At 38.4% G+C, this 9,581-nt stretch overlaps 1 protein-coding gene across 1 annotated transcript in view; it reads left to right on the plus strand.

The window, feature by feature from the left end:
- The first annotated feature begins 1,438 nt into the window (after positions 1 to 1,438).
- The window catches only part of SULF2 (sulfatase 2), a 179,722-nt gene continuing 171,579 nt past the window's right edge, over positions 1,439 to 9,581 (plus strand). Inside the window, exon 1 of the mRNA XM_019539574.1 lies at positions 1,439 to 1,500. The gene's annotated coding sequence lies outside the window, so the exon portion shown is untranslated. The remainder of the gene's footprint in view (positions 1,501 to 9,581) is intronic.

Here is a 9,581-nt window from a genome sequence, read left to right on the forward strand (position 1 = left end):
AGCTGAGTAGGTTTGATGGTAATACTATGTAGCTTTTAAAAGGAAAGGGGCCCTTTACTGGGGAAATATAGAATAATACATTTGCTGAATAGCAGTGCAGTCTCACATTACTAACATAATATTAATATAAACTTAACAGATTTTTTTTATTTAAAGTTATGTTAAGACTTTCCATACTTTAAAATTCTGTGCGCAAAGGTGCATACCCTTTTTTCTACTTGATCTGCATATCCTGTTACCCTGTCTGCACATCTAAATGGAGTAATTGCACATCAGGTGACCAAAAGCATATCTAATTGGCCATTTGTGTGTGAAGCTACCATAGTTTTGAACGCATTTATGGTAACTGTTGGCTCAAACGTGCTCATACAGATCTTGGAACTCTGAGTCTCAGACACTGGTTTTGTTTTCAATGGAGTGTGACTAGCAAAGATATTTATATTGTGTTTAACAGCTTGGGGTGCAATTTCCCCTTCGGATGGAGAACCCAGTTTTCAGGCAGGAATCTCCTTAAAGTTTCAACTAGTAAAGGTTTCTCCCTCATCATTTAATCAGGGAGTAGGCTGTAACCATTCTGATTCCTCTCTTCATGTGTTCTGCACTCTGTATGGTTATATGGGAGTGCATAAAGCTTTATGACTTGCAGGAAATGATGGCATGCTGGTTTCTAGTTTCAACCAAATAGCTCAAGAGAACAGTATTAACTTTTATCTTTATAAAAGCCTGAAGCAAATTCTATCTGTGAATTTGTGACTACCTTATAATAAAAGAGAATGCAGTGACAAGCCTGTGCCAGAGCCCCTTTCTGGTTCGTGTTAATTCTGCGTATTTCCCCAAACCTTACCTAATAGGTGTCATGGAAGCTGGCTTTGTGTCGGCTAAATAGCGTGGTCCGATTTATTTGTAATCATGTGCACGCACGAGTCTAAAGCAGGGAAGTCTTTTCAGTGACCATGGCCCTTTACCATTCCCCCTGGGTTTTTAGTATTATATGGTCATTTAAAACAATTGGTGACAAAACTGAATGGTTTAAACTGGAAATAATTGACCTTAAGGTTGTAAAAATAAGCTGTTACCCAGAAGTGTGTGACACTTTTTGCAAACATTTTTCCTGTACTTTAATAATAAACAGGGATAGAAATAAAATATTTGAGTTTTTTAGAACATGAACTATATACATAAAATAACAAAATGAAGGGCTTTGTTTAAAAATATTTGAAAAAAATAGTTAACTTCAGAGCTTCTCTCTGAATGGTCTATTGACTGTGTCAAATACAAAAAATATGATATACATTGACACAAAAATATAACTTTTAATTGCTTCACAGAAATTGAAATGGCTTAAATATTTGTAAACACTAGAGAAATAACAGCCTGCCTTTTTCCTTGATGTAATTTAAAAAAAAAAAAAATAGTAAAAGTCTCTCCCTGTGGGGTCATCTAACAGGATTGGACAAAGCTCTGGAGAACAGTCCTGCACTCGGTAGTAGTAGGTATTAGGTAATAGATATTTTTCCATCCTTAGGAACTGTAAATAGGGGGACCCAATACAGAAAATATATCTACTGGGACTGTTTGATTCAGTTATAATTTAAGAACTTGTGCAATTCTTGTGACTAATGGAGATGTTCCCTATTGTATTGAATATTAAATATTTTAATATCTATGCATAACACAGTAGTGGAGTTTCCTTTCTTATGAATGCTGTCTTTTTTTTAATTAGTAAAAAAAATAACTTTTTACCCCTCTCCACATCAAATTTTAATTTTGCATACATGAGTTGCTAAACTCTGGTTTCTGCATTAAAAAGACAGGGTATTTGAATTGTACAGCACCGTCCTAGAGTTGGTGAAGACAGGTGTGTGTGTGTGTGTGTGTGCACGTGTGAGAGAGAGAAGCTATAACAAAGGTTTAGTAATTTTTGCAGTATGCTATTTGAAAAGTTTTCACAAAAGCAATATTGCACTTCATAATTATAAGACTGACCTGCCAGTTTTCTTCAGTAAACTCCTGTTTTCATCATGCACCTCTCACCGTCTTGAGGTTTTCCATTTCTTTGAAAGCTTTGTTCAAGATGTGAAACTTGGAACATGTTCTGAAGCTGTCAAGAGTAAAATTCCTTTGCAAAAGAAATCTGAGAGTGTTGCCAAGCTATGGGATCTGTTTAGAAAAGGTTCAGCTTCTTTCCTTCAAGTGTATATAGTGTATATCTAGCATTAAATGAGGCAGCCTGTTTACACAAAACAGTTTCGCTATGGCAGCATGGGCCATAGTGTGCTGGCTAATTTGCCCTGCCAAATTGTGGTGCATCTCTAAATGGAACAGCTCCTATCTAGCTCAGATTATCCCATTTCTGTAAATAAGTTTTTTTGGGTTTTTTTTCAGTTTTGGTACTTAGAATACCTGAAGCTGCTAAAGTTAACACCAGCACAACGTGCTCATTAGCTTGTATCTCCTCCAGGTTGGGAGGAAATGCTGTCGTGTGAACTGGTTGAGAGGAGTGCATCAGTTCATCTTGTCAACCGTGAACTAAAAAGAGAGCGCTTTTGGTGACTGGCTATTTGGGTTTCAAGGATAATTGATCTAGCGTTATCTAGTTCATCGTCTTGACTGTTAGAGGCGATTAGGCTCAAGAGAAGATGAGATGGTGATACTTTTATGTTGGTTCTTTGAAGGGCTCGTCTTTTTAAGTTAGCATTACTTCAGCTTTTTTTCAGGTTTGGTGTGTGCATGTGTGCTTCAGTTAAGCTCCTTTCTGCACTGTGCTAATGTACATATGGAATATATGTCATCACTATTGCTGCCGTGTAATAAACAGTGCAATAGACAATGGAGTTAACAAGGATAGAAGAATGAAGAGGAAAAAGAGGAATGGAGCCACCTTCCTTTTTCATTAGATCATTTTAGAGCCTATTTTTTTCAGTTAAAGTGGTTTTTAAAAATAACCTAATATAGCTTAGTAGTAATGTATTTACAGCTTTTGCTCAATACAAATTGTCAACAACATTATATTAATAAAAATATGTATTTATGATTATTGCTAGACGCATACAATAAGATTATACATTCTACCAGTTTAAACAGATTTTTAAAACAAATCGTCATATACAGTGATACAAATCATAACTAAAGTGAAGCATTATACAGTGGAGTGTAATAAAAAAAGAATAGAAATGGATGAAATTCTATTTGATTTTTTTGGCCCTTATTCTTTGTGCAAGTAACACAAATACACCTAAGGAGTATAGGACAGGCTGTAAATTGTTAGAGGAGCCACGTTTTTTTTCATTAGCTCAATACTTAAAAATTTCCACTAATGGAGAGATCCATTTTCCTTTTCTTTCTACAAAGAACGAACAAGACCACAATTCTCATTCTTCACAAGAACATACCTGTCTATACATGGGGTCTGGTGCAACCTGCTCAAAACAACTGTAGCTCTCATTAGAATGAAACAGGCTCTGCTCTATTACCACATTTTATATCTTTTTATTGTATATTTATGATTAAAATTGGTATTAACAAATCTGTTTCTGTTAATGTAACTAAAAGCTGAGCTACTTGTTCTGCCTAGCTGCTAACAATCTTGTGACATCTCACAAAAGCCAAAATCCTCCCATCCATATGCTTTTTTTATTTTTTATTTATTTATTTATTTATTTATTTCGACACAAGCTTTCAACATGCTCTGCTCCTGTTGCTTGCCATCACCTCCCATCCCAAAAGTAATAGGTATAATATTTCTGAAAAGTTTTGGGGAGCTTTTGGGCTATTTAGTGATATGTAACTACAGAGTGACTGTCAACGGTGCTTTGTGTGTCATGCCATTGAAGACGAGTCACGGATAAATCAAAGCATTACTTTCTTTTAACTTGTAATGTAATTTGCAACACCAAGCCAAACAGCTATTTTAAAAAGTTAGCGTCAGGCATTGGGACCATACATACAGAGCTTTGTAACTTCTGCTAAGTATCATCTTTGTAATGTAAGCACATTCCAGTTTCATTGCAGTGTTGTCTGCTGTTGTCCTTACTAGCATATTAGTGTAAAAAGTGTTCTGAACCAGACACGTCTAATTATTCTTCTATTTCAGAGGACAAACATTTACTTAAGTTGTAATCACGATTATTATTACACATAGAAAAAACAGTAGTTGCAGTGGAAAGGCATGTGTTTGTGTCTTTTAAGCCATTATAATACTACTGAAAGGATTTTGAAAAGCAAGCACATTCTTTAAAGGTTTTCACAAAACCAATATTGCACTCTGTAATTATACATACATATTAAAATCAATATGCAAAGCATGCGATTAACAGACAAGCACAGTTGGCATTTGAACATCAGTTTTAATTGAGACTGTTCCAACATTCTGTATGTTACAAGAAAATTAATGGCAGCATTGCAACCCTTCAAGAAAAATTAATTATCCCTGCTGCTTCCCAATCCCATGCTTCCTTCTTAACCCTGTCCTCATGTACCCCCGCAGGTTTGGAGTGCCACTATTTACACATACCAAATATTTCATTGCCTTGAGCAGGGTATGGGCATTTAAAAATTTACCAGCTGTTTCAGGTCACTTGCAACTTAAGCAGCTCTTTCCTTTTGAATGATTTATTTAGCTGGCCTCTCATTGGGTTGTCAGAGGTCTGCAAAGACTGTAACTATATGAAGAAAAGATTCTAATTTGTCAGCTGAAGAGAAGGGAGTTTTTTGTAGTGAGCGGGAGAGAGGAGAGAGTTAGTTAATATTGTGGGTCTGACATGTTGGTTCTCTGCTAATGCAGCATTGAAAGAAGGATGGTTGTCAGCTATGCATTCCTGATCAGAGACAGAGGGGAGATAAAGAAAGGGTGAATGTGGGACTTTAGGGGAAGGCAGCAGAGATTGGAATATTTTTTTCTGTCTTCAGCAAGATGCATGGGACTGTATCTACATGGAGATATGTACATATTCGATACCGCTGAGAGGGGAAACTAGAAGGAGTTGTCAGAACTAAGAACAGATGTGAACAGAGGAACTGATGGGCCTCAAAGCTTGTCCCATAGCTCAAGAATAAGATGACACTTGATGAAGTTAAAAAGAACAAGCATTAGAATGATAAAGGGAACCACTGTCAAGTGTACACTTCATAGCCAACTCATTTGCTGTTGCAATTCATAGCTACAGGATGTTCCCCAGACAAATTATACAGCTGACTTTTTTTTTTGTTTTTTGTTTTTTTTTAAGGCTTAGATCAGCCGCGCACATGCTTTGTTAAGGTCCCAGGGTGCTGAAAGCCCAAGATCAGGGAGAGGCTCCCCAGTGTCAAACTCACAGCACCCTGGGACCTTAACAAAGTATGCATGTAGCCTGGCATCAAGGACCAGTTGATGCTGGGCCACATGGCTTGCCTTTTAAGTTACTGGCAAGTAGGGACATCACACTGGGGGCTGGGTCTCAATGCTGGGATACTTGCACCAGCAGTCATGTGATTTGGATCAAAGGAATTTTTATCCCTTATCCCAAAAATCACATGTCCTTCCATGCACATCTGGCATGTCAGGAAGCACAATTTTTGAGTGGGCATAAAATCCTCTGATTCCAGTTGTGAAGTTATTTTAACATTTGCCAGGGGCCTTAGACATGTCACTCTTACTCTTTTCAGTCTGTGTAGTGTTTTTGTAAGAGCTCTACTTGGTATGTGCACTGTACACTTGCAAAGAGTCTCAGAACAAGAGGCCCTGTAGGCCACAATTAATGGGTATTTTTGGCTTGTAAGAAAAGATATATAGCTTAATATTATATTCCTTGCAGTCGTATGCTAATTAGTAGTGGTGTATACAATTGCTCTCCATCAAAGTGATTGAAAGCTTGCAAAGATATTTTCTTTTGCCTGTAGGAAGCACACCGGAGACACCATCAGTCACTATCGAGTGCTTGAACCTCCTGCATTCCTGGATGCTAACTTATGATTTTGTTTGTGAATTATGTACCGAATCATAATACTTTTTCATGATTCTGGGAGTTCTGCAATCTTATATGGGGAGTAGGTAGATGCAAAGAAGAGCGGTCAGAATCATTGATTGGCATCTTTACTGACAGATTTGGGATGGAGGTCAAAAGTCAGTATTCTATAACGATGACTTATTCCCTATCCCCTGGGACTTCTCCCTCCTCTTGTATTTATACTACTTAGGCTGACTCTGCTGCTCTTAAGAGTCACTATCTTAATGAAAGCCAGTCTTTCATAACTGCATTAATGCAAAGAAAAAACTTATTTCATTCTCATCCCCATCATGCTTAGACCCGAATAGCTCAAATTTATTTCTCTTTAGCCCATGCTAGAATAAGTATCTATTATGGTGAAAGTTTGGGAAAGATTTAAACTTTGGAATAATTGGTTACAGTTTCTGGATTTTTATTTGGGATAAGTTCAGAGTTTTGTGGTAACTGAGGTGGGAAAGTGTGGTGTGAAGGTTAGGGTGGGGTTTGTGTGGGGCAAAGAAAAGTTTTTCTCTTTGGTCATAATTGAATTGTATTTATACTCGTGTTGAGCCTGAGAGAGTTTTTCTTCCGTTTTATATGTTACAACCAAAATTTTAAATAGAATCAGTTGCATGTGCATTTACCACAGAGGCATGGATGAAAGTGAGAACCGTGTGTGAATTTATTGCAACTGTGCAGAAATTCCAGTGACTGCATGCAGAACAGAGGCACATAAATAACAACTTGGGCCAGAATATTTAAAAACCATACTAAATATTTTCCTGACTCCTGGCATATTTTTTTAAAACTTCTTTACCCATGGTACAGAATAAAGTGCTTACTACAATACAGGCTGTATGACAAAACAGTAAAGCACTGACCAGTGAAAAGTAGGACAAGTGTGGGGGCACCACTGACCATGATACTCTGTATAATGATAAGAATGGGGGAAGAAAACAAAAAGTGTGTTACCATGGTGCATACGTATAAAGCAAGGAGTCTAACACTGTCACATGGCTCTTAGCCTTCTGGATAGGCCAGAATATAAATCTTAAATAATACCTAAATGTAGGCCAATGGAAATAATGACTAGCTGGCCACATGCCTTAGTTCTGGTTTTATGACTCCCTGAAAGACTTGGGTTTGAGTTTGTCTGAGTAGGTTCCACCATTACATTGAAGGGAATCAGCCTTTCTTAAAGCTGTTATTCATTTTGAACATCTGGAAACTTAGGACTGACAGTGAAGAGCCCTTTGTTATTAAATTAGCTGCCCTCTTCGGTTATTGAGGGCCCTAGCCTGTTGACTATTGTGTAGACTCTCTTTGTTCCCAGCGGGGCAGATTGTTGTGGCCAGGAATTGATTTATTGGATAAGCAGCGCCTTACACTTTTGCACCTTAAGACTTGGTGTTGGGCACTTATATGAAGTGAAGAATAATGATAGACAGTAAAGGCTCCTAGGAACTCGTTCTACCAGAGACCCTCATTCTAGCAGAGGCCTCTGTAGCTTTGAATAAATAAAACCAACTCTGATGTATATTTATGCCAGTGGCCAAAGAATGACCAGCTCTGGTCAAAGGTACGCGCCAAATATGGGCAAATAAACGTATTGATTCCTTTCAAAACCTTCAAAAACTCTTTGCTTAATTCTTACATTTGTCTGTGTATTACAAAGGCTGACAAGTGAAAAAAAGCTCTTGTTTTCTAGGGTATGGAATTTGCTACTGTCCAAGACAGCATTTCAGTTGCTCTGGATCCCACTAGAAGAGCAGGTGCGCTTGTCTGGTGGGGGAGAAGGGTGGTGTTTGTTTGTACCAGATTGCTCTATAGTGTAGGTGCCTCTGGGGTAAAGAATTGACAGCTTCCAGTCAAAGCGTCACGGAAACAAGCATGCAGTAACATCTGTGGTTCATTGTGGAAAAGGTTGCATAGCAATGTGTGTCTAGAATCTACAGCAGAAAGAAGAGATAAATTAAATGAACACTAATGCATGATGAGAGAAAATAAATGAAAAAGCATTATCAGTCAAACCTCTGAAGGAGGTTTGTTGTGTTTCACTCTGAGGATAGTTATCTTTATAAAAAGACCTATTCTGACCATTTTATTCCATTACAATTGCTTAATAAACTGCCCAGCTTAAGTGTTTTGAGACGGACAAAGCACTTTAAAAAAATGGGTTTTTTTCAGTCCTTACAGTAAAGCTCAGAAACCTCAATCAGGACAGAGGGTTGTGTTTATATGCTTCCTTTTTAAGGTCAGCTAAATGTTGTTCCTATTTCACAATTTATAGTCTAAGAAATAAGGGGGGGCTGGGGAGTGAGATACTTGTCTGCTTTTAAAACTTTATTTATTATTATTATTTTTAGTTTAATTTTTTTACCAAGTTCAAAAAAATGTGAGCATTTTCCAAGCTGCTATGTGTAAGTATGCATGGAGTCAACATTTGAGGCTGAATTGTGAGTGCTGATCACAACAAAAAATTCATCTCAGGCCCGTCCCGTGGAATGCCATGAAGAATTGCCTGGCAGTTTTCTGATTTAGTTGTTTTAGTGCTGAGCTAACTGCACTCGGTGTCCTCTCCCTTGGGCACATTCAAGACCGTGCCAGCAGGCTTTAAAGCAGGTGCCAGGCTCTGGCTCACAGAGAAGACTCTTTCATGAATTGTTACAAGTTGGCTGGGACTAATGTGGGATGTTCCAAGATATGCACTATAACATAGCTGCTGGCCCAGAGAAAATGAAATAATAAGCCATGTCCTGTTTACTTTACACATGCAGCACTCAGTGGGAGTTAAGTATAAGTAAGATGGAAGCAGGATTTTACTTTATAAAAATCCAGATTAATGGAGAGTGATTTAGCTCAGGTGCCAACAGAACACTGTGGTGTGTGTAATTGCACTTATTTTAGGTCTGCAGTGAATCTTCACAAATTCAGTTTATTATTTTTGCAAAGACAGTATCTTCAGCTGTCGTGGTTGAATTTTGGAACACCAAGGAACACGATGCCATACAGTACAACCAGCCAAGTTACAGTGTCAGACATTAAGGCTAAGTACAGACGTTCAAAAACCCCAAACCTGAATCGATTCGATCTTTGAAGGTTAGTCTAACCTGTGTAGATTGAACTGAGAAGCAAGTGAGTAGACATTCACTTTTGATTCCAGAAATGCAGGCACATGCTAGAAGCTAGGGGGTGCTAGAGCAGCCCTCCCTTTCCTTGGGCAGCAGCCACGAGGCTGGAAGGAAGCTGACCGGGGGAGGCTGGGGAGCCTTGTTTCAGGGCTGCCAGTGGTCTCATGTAGAGTTTATAATATGGGTGTGTACAGGATGGTCTGGACAGGGGTGCTCCTGTCTCAGGCAGCGACTGGGGTAGATGTGACCCCTGCAGGTCCCTTCCAGCCCCACTGCTCTAGGACTTCATGAGCTGATCCAGAGGGGAAGCTCAGTCACCTCCACACCTGTGTTGAATTAAAAAAAGATCGTGGTTCGTTTCTCGGGAGGTGGAAAAAAACTTTCAGCTTCAGACACACTTTATTAGCAATACAAAAGGTATATATTTGCAAATAGGGTCAGAGGGAGAAGACAAAAGATCAAATCCCTCTGCCCCCGAACATAATCA

Source organism: Crocodylus porosus, unplaced genomic scaffold (genome assembly GCF_001723895.1).
Source record: "Crocodylus porosus isolate Cpor-Errol unplaced genomic scaffold, CroPor_comp1, whole genome shotgun sequence".
NCBI lineage: Eukaryota > Metazoa > Chordata > Crocodylia > Crocodylidae > Crocodylus > Crocodylus porosus.